At 55.6% G+C, this 13,354-nt stretch overlaps 1 long non-coding RNA gene across 1 annotated transcript; it reads left to right on the top strand.

Annotated features, from left to right (window-relative positions):
- The first annotated feature begins 12,739 nt into the window (after window positions 1-12,739).
- On the top strand, window positions 12,740-13,078 carry LOC128813128 (uncharacterized). The gene is made up of 3 exons (XR_008438917.1): window positions 12,740-12,813; window positions 12,901-12,964; window positions 13,045-13,078. It is a non-coding gene; the product is annotated as an uncharacterized LOC128813128 (long non-coding RNA).
- Window positions 13,079-13,354: the final 276 nt, after the last annotated feature.

Below are 13,354 nucleotides of genomic sequence, written 5' to 3'. Positions count from 1 at the left end.
GCGCTGGGAGGGCTTTGTGAGGCAGCTTTGGAGATGGGGGTGGCCCTTTAGGCCACATAAAGGAAAAGCCTCGCAGTGCTGAAGTGCTCAGGGCAGAGCAGTGCCGGTGCACGGTGTGTCACTTGTCTGTCGTGCCTTCTGTGTCTTTTGCCTTAGTCCTTTGAGGGGCTTATCGGAAGCCCGGGCGTCCATCTTTGCATCTCTCATCTCTGTGTTCCTCGGCCCCTTGCTGATTCCTTCTTACCTTTGGCTCGGGAGCCCGGACAGGCCTTGGAGTAGCATCCGGTCAGATGTCTTTTGAGGTCTTGTTCTGGGCTGTTCTCAACAGCTGTGATTTGTGACAATAGTGACAGCAAGGATGCGTTCTAGCAGATTAGGACTCGTAGCAATGCGGAGATCCGTAGAGCATTCTGACGCTAGGGTTCTCGGGCATCCGTCTCTGCCTTGCTTGGAATAGGTCATTCAGTTAGCATCTTGTTCCTGCAGGGCTCTCTGAGCCTTAGAGGCTCGCCATCAGTCTCAGCTAGGTCATCTCATTCTGCAGTCTCTGGCTCCCTGAGGGCATTCTTCTCGCTCAGAGCTTTCTCCCCATGTTGTGTCCCCTTGTTTGTCTTGTTCTGTGTCACGGATGTCTGGGTATTTGGCTGGAGCTGCTCTGCCCTGCTGCATAGCCTGGTGTAGGTCTAGAATGGGGCGTGTCCTGGGGCCTGGAAATTTGTAATGTGGGGTGTATTTGGACTCTAGATGGGATCTGTAGATTGATGAAGGCTATCTGGAGCTGTTAAGTTATCCTGCAGTGCTCTGACTTTTGTCCTAACGTTCTTTCAGATGCAGCCAGATGGAATCCGTGGCAGAGGGCCCCGTCCCGGGTGAGGGGGGTCCCCCGAGAAGGTCAGTCACCGTTTGTCTTTGCAGGGGGAGTATAAATGGTGCTTCTGTATTACAGCTATTTTCTTTGTTGTTATTTTTAGGAACTAAAGCCAGATACTAGCAGTCAAGGTAAGTGGGTAAGGTGAGCAGTGAGCGGTGGCCGGCAGCAGTTGTTCTTGCTCCGGTCTCAATTCCCGGTGCAGCTCTTAGGCTCCGTTCTTGTTTGCGTGCTCTAGGCGGTCCGCTCGTATTACGCCGAGACCCCCCTCAGCAACGGGGCCGCAGACCCGCTTGGTCACTCTCGTGGGAATTCGGGAAGCAGTGCACGGATCTGTGATGAAGCCTTGATCTTTGTCGTTTGAAGGTGTCACCCGGGGAGCCTTCAGGAGCGGCCGAGGAGTAGCTGTAAGTCGGGGAGCTAGGGAGGAGGAGCCAGGGTCCACTCGAGTTTCAGCAATGCCACGTCACCTCGTCTCCTCTTCACCCAGGCAGACCCTGCCGCGAGGGCATCGGCCTCCGGGCGCGGCCAGATGAGGCGGACGTTCTTAGGAGAATGGTGAGTAGCAGAATTGTTATTGGTTATTGGCCGCTGTGCAGCTAAGATCCTGCAGTGATGTTTGGTGTTCTTGATTGTAGCTGAGCAAGGGGCCACAGTCGGTGACTCTAGGAAACTGCCAGCGGGCGAGGCGGCCTTCCCCGGCACCGGACGTGGATTCTCGTCCCCGGACGTCCGAGAGGTAAGTCGAGGGCTGGGACCCTGAGAGGGGATGGAAGCGAGGCGCTGGGAGGGCTTTGTGAGGCAGCTTTGGAGATGGGGGTGGCCCTTTAGGCCACATAAAGGAAAAGCCTCGCAGTGCTGAAGTGCTCAGGGCAGAGCAGTGCCGGTGCACGGTGTGTCACTTGTCTGTCGTGCCTTCTGTGTCTTTTGCCTTAGTCCTTTGAGGGGCTTATCGGAAGCCTGGGCGTCCATCTTTGCATCTCTCATCTCTGTGTTCCTCGGCCCCGTGCTGATTCCTTCTCACCTTTGGCTCGGGAGCCCGGACAGGCATCAGAGTAGCATCCGGTCAGATGTCTTTTGAGGTCTTGTTCTGGGCTGTTCTCGACAGCTGTGATTTGTGACAATAGTGACAGCAAGGATGCGTTCTAGCAGATTAGGACTCGTAGCAATGCGGAGATCCGTAGAGCATTCTGACGCTAGGATTCTCGGGCATCCGTCGCTGCCTTGCTTGGAATAGGTCATTCAGTTAGCATCTTGTTCCTGCAGGGTTCTCTGAGCCTTAGAGGCTCGCCATCAGTCTCAGCTAGGTCATCTCATTCTGCAGTCTCTGGCTCCCTGAGGGCATTCTTCTCGCTCAGGGCTTTCTCCCCCTGTTGTGTCCCCTTGTTTGTCTTGTTCTGTGTCACGGGTGTCTGGGTATTTGGCTGGAGCTGCTCTGCCCTGCTGCATAGCCTGGTGTAGGTCTAGAATGGGGCGTGTCCTGGGGCCTGGAAATTTGTAATGTGGGGTGTATTTGGACTCTAGGTGGGATCTGTAGATTGATGAAGGCTATCTGGAGCTGTTAAGTTATCCTGCAGTGCTCTGACTTTTGTCCTAACGTTCTTTCAGATGCAGCCAGATGGAATCCGTGGCAGAGGGCCCCGTCCCGGGTGAGGGGGGTCCCCCGAGAAGGTCAGTCACCGTTTGTCTTTGCTGGGGGAGTATAAATGGTTGCCTCTGTATTACAGCTATTTTCTTTGTTGTTATTTTTAGGAACTAAAGCCAGATACTAGCAGTCAAGGTAAGTGGGTAAGGTGAGCAGTGAGCGGTGGCCGGCAGCAGTTGTTCTTGCTCCGGTCTCAATTCCCGGTGCAGCTCTTAGGCTCCGTTCTTGTTTGCGTGCTCTAGGCGGTCCGCTCGTCTTACGCCGAGACCCCCCTCAGCAACGGGGCCGCAGACCCGCTTGGTCACTCTCGTGGGAATTCGGGAAGCAGTGCACGGATCTGTGATGAAGGCTTGAACTTTGTCATTTGAAGGTGTCACCCGGGGAGCCTTCAGGAGCGGCCGAGGAGTAGCTGTAAGTCGGGGAGCTAGGGAGGAGGAGCCAGGGTCCACTCGAGTTTCAGCAATGCCACGTCACCTCGTCTCCTCTTCACCCAGGCAGACCCTGCCACGAGGGCATCGGCCTCCGGGCGCGGCCAGATGAGGCGGACGTTCTTAGGAGAATGGTGAGTAGCAGAATTGTTATTGGTTATTGGCCGCTGTGCAGCTAAGATCCTGCAGTGATGTTTGGTGTTCTTGATTGTAGCTGAGCAAGGGACCACAGTCGGTGACTCTAGGAAACTGCCAGCGGGCGAGGCGGCCTTCCCCGGCACCGGACGTGGATTCTCGTCCCCGGACGTCCGAGAGGTAAGTCGAGGGCTGGGACCCTGAGAGGGGATGGAAGCGAGGCGCTGGGAGGGCTTTGTGAGGCAGCTTTGGAGATGGGGGTGGCCCTTTAGGCCACATAAAGGAAAAGCCTCACAGTGCTGAAGTGCTCAGGGCAGAGCAGTGCCGGTGCACGGTGTGTCACTTGTCTGTCGTGCCTTCTGTGTCTTTTGCCTTAGTCCTTTGAGGGGCTTATCGGAAGCCCGGGCGTCCATCTTTGCATCTCTCATCTCTGTGTTCCTCGGCCCCGTGCTGATTCCTTCTCACCTTTGGCTCGGGAGCCCGGACAGGCCTTGGAGTAGCATCCGGTCAGATGTCTTTTGAGGTCTTGTTCTGGGCTGTTCTCGACAGCTGTGATTTGTGACAATAGTGACAGCAAGGATGCGTTCTAGCAGATTAGGACTCGTAGCAATGCGGAGATCCGTAGAGCATTCTGACGCTAGGGTTCTCGGGCATCCGTCTCTGCCTTGCTTGGAATAGGTCATTCAGTTAGCATCTTGTTCCTGCAGGGCTCTCTGAGCCTTAGAGGCTCGCCATCAGTCTCAGCTAGGTCATCTCATTCTGCAGTCTCTGGCTCCCTGAGGGCATTCTTCTCGCTCAGAGCTTTCTCCCCCTGTTGTGTCCCCTTGTTTGTCTTGTTCTGTGTCACGGGTGTCTGGGTATTTGGCTGGAGCTGCTCTGCCCTGCTGCATAGCCTGGTGTAGGTCTAGAATGGGGCGTGTCCTGGGGCCTGGAAATTTGTAATGTGGGGTGTATTTGGACTCTAGATGGGATCTGTAGATTGATGAAGGCTATCTGGAGCTGTTAAGTTATCCTGCAGTGCTCTGACTTTTGTCCTAACGTTCTTTCAGATGCAGCCAGATGGAATCCGTGGCAGAGGGCCCCGTCCCGGGTGAGGGGGGTCCCCCGAGAAGGTCAGTCACCGTTTGTCTTTGCAGGGGGAGTATAAATGGTGCTTCTGTATTACAGCTATTTTCTTTGTTGTTATTTTTAGGAACTAAAGCCAGATACTAGCAGTCAAGGTAAGTGGGCAAGGTGAGCAGTGAGCGGTGGCAGGCAGCAGTTGTTCTTGCTCCGGTCTCAATTCCCGGTGCAGCTCTTAGGCTCCGTTCTTGTTTGCGTGCTCTAGGCGGTCCGCTCGTCTTACGCCGAGACCCCCCTCAGCAACGGGGCCGCAGACCCGCTTGGTCACTCTCGTGGGAATTCGGGAAGCAGTGCACGGAACTGTGATGAAGGCTTGAACTTTGTCATTTGAAGGTGTCACCCGGGGAGCCTTCAGGAGCGGCCGAGGAGTAGCTGTAAGTCGGGGAGCTAGGGAGGAGGAGCCAGGGTCCACTCGAGTTTCAGCAATGCCACGTCACCTCGTCTCCTCTTCACCCAGGCAGACCCTGCCGCGAGGGCATCGGCCTCCGGGCGCGGCCAGGTGAGGCGGACGTTCTTAGGAGAATGGTGAGTAGCAGAATTGTTATTGGTTATTGGCCGCTGTGCAGCTAAGATCCTGCAGTGATGTTTGGTGTTCTTGATTGTAGCTGAGCAAGGGGCCACAGTCGGTGACTCTAGGAAACTGCCAGCGGGCGAGGCGGCCTTCCTCGGCACCGGACGTGGATTCTCGTCCCCGGACGTGCGAGAGATAAGTCGAGGGCTGGGACCCTGAGAGGGGATGGAAGCGAGGCGCTGGGAGGGCTTTGTGAGGCAGCTTTGGAGATGGGGGTGGCCCTTTAGGCCACATAAAGGAAAAGCCTCGCAGTGCTGAAGTGCTCAGGGCAGAGCAGTGCCGGTGCACGGTGTGTCACTTGTCTGTCGTGCCTTCTGTGTCTTTTGCCTTAGTCCTTTGAGGGGCTTATCGGAAGCCCGGGCGTCCATCTTTGCATCTCTCATCTCTGTGTTCCTCGGCCCCGTGCTGATTCCTTCTCACCTTTGGCTCGGGAGCCCGGACAGGCCTTGGAGTAGCATCCGGTCAGATGTCTTTTGAGGTCTTGTTCTGGGCTGTTCTCGACAGCTGTGATTTGTGACAATAGTGACAGCAAGGATGCGTTCTAGCAGATTAGGACTCGTAGCAATGCGGAGATCCGTAGAGCATTCTGACGCTAGGGTTCTCGGGCATCCGTCTCTGCCTTGCTTGGAATAGGTCATTCAGTTAGCATCTTGTTCCTGCAGGGCTCTCTGAGCCTTAGAGGCTCGCCATCAGTCTCAGCTAGGTCATCTCATTCTGCAGTCTCTGGCTCCCTGAGGGCATTCTTCTCGCTCAGAGCTTTCTCCCCCTGTTGTGTCCCCTTGTTTGTCTTGTTCTGTGTCACGGGTGTCTGGGTATTTGGCTGGAGCTGCTCTGCCCTGCTGCATAGCCTGGTGTAGGTCTAGAATGGGGCGTGTCCTGGGGCCTGGAAATTTGTAATGTGGGGTGTATTTGGACTCTAGATGGGATCTGTAGATTGATGAAGGCTATCTGGAGCTGTTAAGTTATCCTGCAGTGCTCTGACTTTTGTCCTAACGTTCTTTCAGATGCAGCCAGATGGAATCCGTGGCAGAGGGCCCCGTCCCGGGTGAGGGGGGTCCCCCGAGAAGGTCAGTCACCGTTTGTCTTTGCAGGGGGAGTATAAATGGTGCTTCTGTATTACAGCTATTTTCTTTGTTGTTATTTTTAGGAACTAAAGCCAGATACTAGCAGTCAAGGTAAGTGGGCAAGGTGAGCAGTGAGCGGTGGCAGGCAGCAGTTGTTCTTGCTCCGGTCTCAATTCCCGGTGCAGCTCTTAGGCTCCGTTCTTGTTTGCGTGCTCTAGGCGGTCCGCTCGTATGACGCCGAGACCCCCCTCAGCAACGGGGCCGCAGACCCGCTTGGTCACTCTCGTGGGAATTCGGGAAGCAGTGCACGGAACTGTGATGAAGGCTTGAACTTTGTCATTTGAAGGTGTCACCCGGGGAGCCTTCAGGAGCGGCCGAGGAGTAGCTGTAAGTCGGGGAGCTAGGGAGGAGGAGCCAGGGTCCACTCGAGTTTCAGCAATGCCACGTCACCTCGTCTCCTCTTCACCCAGGCAGACCCTGCCGCGAGGGCATCGGCCTCTGGGCGCGGCCAGATGAGGCGGACGTTCTTAGGAGAATGGTGAGTAGCAGAATTGTTATTGGTTATTGGCCGCTGTGCAGCTAAGATCCTGCAGTGATGTTTGGTGTTCTTGATTGTAGCTGAGCAAGGGGCCACAGTCGGTGACTCTAGGAAACTGCCAGCGGGCGAGGCGGCCTTCCTCGGCACCGGACGTGGATTCTCGTCCCCGGACGTGCGAGAGATAAGTCGAGGGCTGGGACCCTGAGAGGGGATGGAAGCGAGGCGCTGGGAGGGCTTTGTGAGGCAGCTTTGGAGATGGGGGTGGCCCTTTAGGCCACATAAAGGAAAAGCCTCGCAGTGCTGAAGTGCTCAGGGCAGAGCAGTGCCGGTGCACGGTGTGTCACTTGTCTGTCGTGCCTTCTGTGTCTTTTGCCTTAGTCCTTTGAGGGGCTTATCGGAAGCCCGGGCGTCCATCTTTGCATCTCTCATCTCTGTGTTCCTCGGCCCCTTGCTGATTCCTTCTTACCTTTGGCTCGGGAGCCCGGACAGGCCTTGGAGTAGCATCCGGTCAGATGTCTTTTGAGGTCTTGTTCTGGGCTGTTCTCAACAGCTGTGATTTGTGACAATAGTGACAGCAAGGATGCGTTCTAGCAGATTAGGACTCGTAGCAATGCGGAGATCCGTAGAGCATTCTGACGCTAGGGTTCTCGGGCATCCGTCTCTGCCTTGCTTGGAATAGGTCATTCAGTTAGCATCTTGTTCCTGCAGGGCTCTCTGAGCCTTAGAGGCTCGCCATCAGTCTCAGCTAGGTCATCTCATTCTGCAGTCTCTGGCTCCCTGAGGGCATTCTTCTCGCTCAGAGCTTTCTCCCCATGTTGTGTCCCCTTGTTTGTCTTGTTCTGTGTCACGGATGTCTGGGTATTTGGCTGGAGCTGCTCTGCCCTGCTGCATAGCCTGGTGTAGGTCTAGAATGGGGCGTGTCCTGGGGCCTGGAAATTTGTAATGTGGGGTGTATTTGGACTCTAGATGGGATCTGTAGATTGATGAAGGCTATCTGGAGCTGTTAAGTTATCCTGCAGTGCTCTGACTTTTGTCCTAACGTTCTTTCAGATGCAGCCAGATGGAATCCGTGGCAGAGGGCCCCGTCCCGGGTGAGGGGGGTCCCCCGAGAAGGTCAGTCACCGTTTGTCTTTGCAGGGGGAGTATAAATGGTGCTTCTGTATTACAGCTATTTTCTTTGTTGTTATTTTTAGGAACTAAAGCCAGATACTAGCAGTCAAGGTAAGTGGGTAAGGTGAGCAGTGAGCGGTGGCTGGCAGCAGTTGTTCTTGCTCCGGTCTCAATTCCCGGTGCAGCTCTTAGGCTCCGTTCTTGTTTGCGTGCTCTAGGCGGTCCGCTCGTATTACGCCGAGACCCCCCTCAGCAACGGGGCCGCAGACCCGCTTGGTCACTCTCGTGGGAATTCGGGAAGCAGTGCACGGATCTGTGATGAAGCCTTGATCTTTGTCGTTTGAAGGTGTCACCCGGGGAGCCTTCAGGAGCGGCCGAGGAGTAGCTGTAAGTCGGGGAGCTAGGGAGGAGGAGCCAGGGTCCACTCGAGTTTCAGCAATGCCACGTCACCTCGTCTCCTCTTCACCCAGGCAGACCCTGCCGCGAGGGCATCGGCCTCCGGGCGCGGCCAGATGAGGCGGACGTTCTTAGGAGAATGGTGAGTAGCAGAATTGTTATTGGTTATTGGCCGCTGTGCAGCTAAGATCCTGCAGTGATGTTTGGTGTTCTTGATTGTAGCTGAGCAAGGGGCCACAGTCGGTGACTCTAGGAAACTGCCAGCGGGCGAGGCGGCCTTCCCCGGCACCGGACGTGGATTCTCGTCCCCGGACGTCCGAGAGGTAAGTCGAGGGCTGGGACCCTGAGAGGGGATGGAAGCGAGGCGCTGGGAGGGCTTTGTGAGGCAGCTTTGGAGATGGGGGTGGCCCTTTAGGCCACATAAAGGAAAAGCCTCGCAGTGCTGAAGTGCTCAGGGCAGAGCAGTGCCGGTGCACGGTGTGTCACTTGTCTGTCGTGCCTTCTGTGTCTTTTGCCTTAGTCCTTTGAGGGGCTTATCGGAAGCCTGGGCGTCCATCTTTGCATCTCTCATCTCTGTGTTCCTCGGCCCCGTGCTGATTCCTTCTCACCTTTGGCTCGGGAGCCCGGACAGGCATCAGAGTAGCATCCGGTCAGATGTCTTTTGAGGTCTTGTTCTGGGCTGTTCTCGACAGCTGTGATTTGTGACAATAGTGACAGCAAGGATGCGTTCTAGCAGATTAGGACTCGTAGCAATGCGGAGATCCGTAGAGCATTCTGACGCTAGGATTCTCGGGCATCCGTCTCTGCCTTGCTTGGAATAGGTCATTCAGTTAGCATCTTGTTCCTGCAGGGTTCTCTGAGCCTTAGAGGCTCGCCATCAGTCTCAGCTAGGTCATCTCATTCTGCAGTCTCTGGCTCCCTGAGGGCATTCTTCTCGCTCAGGGCTTTCTCCCCCTGTTGTGTCCCCTTGTTTGTCTTGTTCTGTGTCACGGGTGTCTGGGTATTTGGCTGGAGCTGCTCTGCCCTGCTGCATAGCCTGGTGTAGGTCTAGAATGGGGCGTGTCCTGGGGCCTGGAAATTTGTAATGTGGGGTGTATTTGGACTCTAGGTGGGATCTGTAGATTGATGAAGGCTATCTGGAGCTGTTAAGTTATCCTGCAGTGCTCTGACTTTTGTCCTAACGTTCTTTCAGATGCAGCCAGATGGAATCCGTGGCAGAGGGCCCCGTCCCGGGTGAGGGGGGTCCCCCGAGAAGGTCAGTCACCGTTTGTCTTTGCTGGGGGAGTATAAATGGTTGCCTCTGTATTACAGCTATTTTCTTTGTTGTTATTTTTAGGAACTAAAGCCAGATACTAGCAGTCAAGGTAAGTGGGTAAGGTGAGCAGTGAGCGGTGGCCGGCAGCAGTTGTTCTTGCTCCGGTCTCAATTCCCGGTGCAGCTCTTAGGCTCCGTTCTTGTTTGCGTGCTCTAGGCGGTCCGCTCGTCTTACGCCGAGACCCCCCTCAGCAACGGGGCCGCAGACCCGCTTGGTCACTCTCGTGGGAATTCGGGAAGCAGTGCACGGAACTGTGATGAAGGCTTGAACTTTGTCATTTGAAGGTGTCTCCTGGGGAGCCTTCAGGAGCGGCCGAGGAGTTGCTGTAAGTCGGGGAGCTAGGGAGGAGGAGCCAGGGTCCACTCAGTTTCAGCAATGCCACGTCACCTCGTCTCCTCTTCACCCAGGCAGACCCTGCTGCGAGGGCATCGGCCTCCGGGCGCGGCCAGATGAGGCGGACGTTCTTAGGAGAATGGTGAGTAGCAGAATTGTTATTGGTTATTGGCCGCTGTGCAGCTAAGATCCTGCAGTGATGTTTGGTGTTCTTGATTGTAGCTGAGCAAGGGGCCACAGTCGGTGACTCTAGGAAACTGGGAGCGGGCGAGGCGGCCTTTCTCGGCACCGGACGTGGATTCTCGTCCCCGGACGTCCGAGAGATAAGTCGAGGGCTGGGACCCTGAGAGGGGATGGAAGCGAGGCGCTGGGAGGGCTTTGTGAGGCAGCTTTGGAGATGGGGGTGGCCCTTTAGGCCACATAAAGGAAAAGCCTCACCGTGCTGAAGTGCTCAGGGCAGAGCAGTGCCGGTGCACGGTGTGTCACTTGTCTGTCGTGCCTTCTGTGTCTTTTGCCTTAGTCCTTTGAGGGGCTTATCGGAAGCCCGGGCGTCCATCTTTGCATCTCTCATCTCTGTGTTCCTCGGCCCCGTGCTGATTCCTTCTCACCTTTGGCTCGGGAGCCCGGACAGGCCTTGGAGTAGCATCCGGTCAGATGTCTTTTGAGGTCTTGTTCTGGGCTGTTCTCAACAGCTGTGATTTGTGACAATAGTGACAGCAAGGATGCGTTCTAGCAGATTAGGACTCGTAGCAATGCGGAGATCCGTAGAGCATTCTGACGCTAGGGTTGTTGGGCATCCTTCTCTGCCTTGCTTGGAATAGGTCATTCAGTTAGCATCTTGTTCCTGCAGGGTTCTCTGAGCCTTAGAGGCTCGCCATCAGTCTCAGCTAGGTCATCTCATTCTGCAGTCTCTGGCTCCCTGAGGGCATTCTTCTCGCTCAGAGCTTTCTCCCCCTGTTGTGTCCCCTTGTTTGTCTTGTTCTGTGTCACGGGTGTCTGGGTATTTGGCTGGAGCTGCTCTGCCCTGCTGCATAGCCTGGTGTAGGTCTAGAATGGGGCGTGTCCTGGGGCCTGGAAATTTGTAATGTGGGGTGTATTTGGACTCTAGATGGGATCTGTAGATTGATGAAGGCTATCTGGAGGTGTTAAGTTAACCTGCAGTGCTCTGACTTTTGTCCTAACGTTCTTTCAGATGCAGCCAGATGGAATCCGTGGCAGAGGGCCCCGTCCCGGGTGAGGGGGGTCCCCCGAGAAGGTCAGTCACCGTTTGTCTTTGCAGGGGGAGTATAAATGGTGCTTCTGTATTACAGCTATTTTCTTTGTTGTTATTTTTAGGAACTAAAGCCAGATACTAGCAGTCAAGGTAAGTGGGTAAGGTGAGCAGTGAGCGGTGGCCGGCAGCAGTTGTTCTTGCTCCGGTCTCAATTCCCGGTGCAGCTCTTAGGCTCCGTTCTTGTTTGCGTGCTCTAGGCGGTCCGCTCGTCTTACGCCGAGACCCCCCTCAGCAACGGGGCCGCAGACCCGCTTGGTCACTCTCGTGGGAATTCGGGAAGCAGTGCACGGAACTGTGATGAAGGCTTGAACTTTGTCATTTGAAGGTGTCACCCGGGGAGCCTTCAGGAGCGGCCGAGGAATTGCTGTAAGTCGGGGAGCTAGGGAGGAGGAGCCAGGGTCCACTCGAGTTTCAGCAATGCCACGTCACCTCGTCTCCTCTTCACCCAGGCAGACCCTGCCCCGAGGGCATCGGCCTCCGGGTGCGGCCAGATGAGGCGGACGTTCTTAGGAGAATGGTGAGTAGCAGAATTGTTATTGGTTATTGGCCGCTGTGCAGCTAAGATCCTGCAGTGATGTTTGGTGTTCTTGATTGTAGCTGAGCAAGGGGCCACAGTCGGTGACTCTAGGAAACTGGGAGCGGGCGAGGCGGCCTTCCCCGGCACCGGACGTGGATTCTCGTCCCCGGACGTCCGAGAGGTAAGTCGAGGGCTGGGACCCTGAGAGGGGATGGAAGCGAGGCGCTGGGAGGGCTTTGTGAGGCAGCTTTGGAGATGGGGGTGGCCCTTTAGGCCACATAAAGGAAAAGCCTCACAGTGCTGAAGTGCTCAGGGCAGAGCAGTGCCGGTGCACGGTGTGTCACTTGTCTGTCGTGCCTTCTGTGTCTTTTGCCTTAGTCCTTTGAGGGGCTTATCGGAAGCCCGGGCGTCCATCTTTGCATCTCTCATCTCTGTGTTCCTCGGCCCCGTGCTGATTCCTTCTCACCTTTGGCTCGGGAGCCCGGACAGGCCTTGGAGTAGCATCCGGTCAGATGTCTTTTGAGGTCTTGTTCTGGGCTGTTCTCGACAGCTGTGATTTGTGACAATAGTGACAGCAAGGATGCGTTCTAGCAGATTAGGACTCGTAGCAATGCGGAGATCCGTAGAGCATTCTGACGCTAGGGTTCTCGGGCATCCTTCTCTGCCTTGCTTGGAATAGGTCATTCAGTTAGCATCTTGTTCCTGCAGGGTTCTCTGAGCCTTAGAGGCTCGCCATCAGTCTCAGCTAGGTCATCTCATTCTGCAGTCTCTGGCTCCCTGAGGGCATTCTTCTCGCTCAGAGCTTTCTCCCCCTGTTGTGTCCCCTTGTTTGTCTTGTTCTGTGTCACGGGTGTCTGGGTATTTGGCCTGGAGCTGCTCTGCCCTGCTGCATAGCCTGGTGTAGGTCTAGAATGGGGCGTGTCCTGGGGCCTGGAAATTTGTAATGTGGGGTGTATTTGGACTCTAGATGGGATCTGTAGATTGATGAAGGCTATCTGGAGCTGTTAAGTTATCCTGCAGTGCTCTGACTTTTGTCCTAACGTTCTTTCAGATGCAGCCAGATGGAATCCGTGGCAGAGGGCCCCGTCCCGGGTGAGGGGGGTCCCCCGAGAAGGTCAGTCACCGTTTGTCTTTGCAGGGGGAGTATAAATGGTGCTTCTGTATTACAGCTATTTTCTTTGTTGTTATTTTTAGGAACTAAAGCCAGATACTAGCAGTCAAGGTAAGTGGGTAAGGTGAGCAGTGAGCGGTGGCCGGCAGCAGTTGTTCTTGCTCCGGTCTCAATTCCCGGTGCAGCTCTTAGGCTCCGTTCTTGTTTGCGTGCTCTAGGCGGTCCGCTCGTCTTACGCCGAGACCCCCCTCAGCAACGGGGCCGCAGACCCGCTTGGTCACTCTCGTGGGAATTCGGGAAGCAGTGCACGGATCTGTGATGAAGGCTTGAACTTTGTCATTTGAAGGTGTCACCCGGGGAGCCTTCAGGAGCGGCCGAGGAGTTGCTGTAAGTCGGGGAGCTAGGGAGGAGGAGCCAGGGTCCACTCGAGTTTCAGCAATGCCACGTCACCTCGTCTCCTCTTCACCCAGGCAGACCCTGCCGCGAGGGCATCGGCCTCCGGGCGCGGCCAGATGAGGCGGACGTTCTTAGGAGAATGGTGAGTAGCAGAATTGTTATTGGTTATTGGCCGCTGTGCAGCTAAGATCCTGCAGTGATGTTTGGTGTTCTTGATTGTAGCTGAGCAAGGGGCCACAGTCGGTGACTCTAGGAAACTGGGAGCGGGCGAGGCGGCCTTCCCCGGCACCGGACGTGGATTCTCGTCCCCGGACGTCCGAGAGGTAAGTCGAGGGCTGGGACCCTGAGAGGGGATGGAAGCGAGGCGCTGGGAGGGCTTTGTGAGGCAGCTTTGGAGATGGGGGTGGCCCTTTAGGCCACATAAAGGAAAAGCCTCGCAGTGCTGAAGTGCTCAGGGCAGAGCAGTGCCAGTGCACGGTGTGTCACTTGTCTGTCGTGCCTTCTGTGTCTTTTGCCTTAGTCCTTTGAGGGG

Source organism: Vidua macroura, chromosome 12 (assembly GCF_024509145.1).
Source record: "Vidua macroura isolate BioBank_ID:100142 chromosome 12, ASM2450914v1, whole genome shotgun sequence".
In the NCBI taxonomy this organism is placed as follows: Eukaryota; Metazoa; Chordata; class Aves; order Passeriformes; family Viduidae; genus Vidua; species Vidua macroura.
The sequence above is the reverse complement of the archived record's forward strand: the minus strand, read 5'-3'. Positions and strand labels throughout refer to the sequence as shown.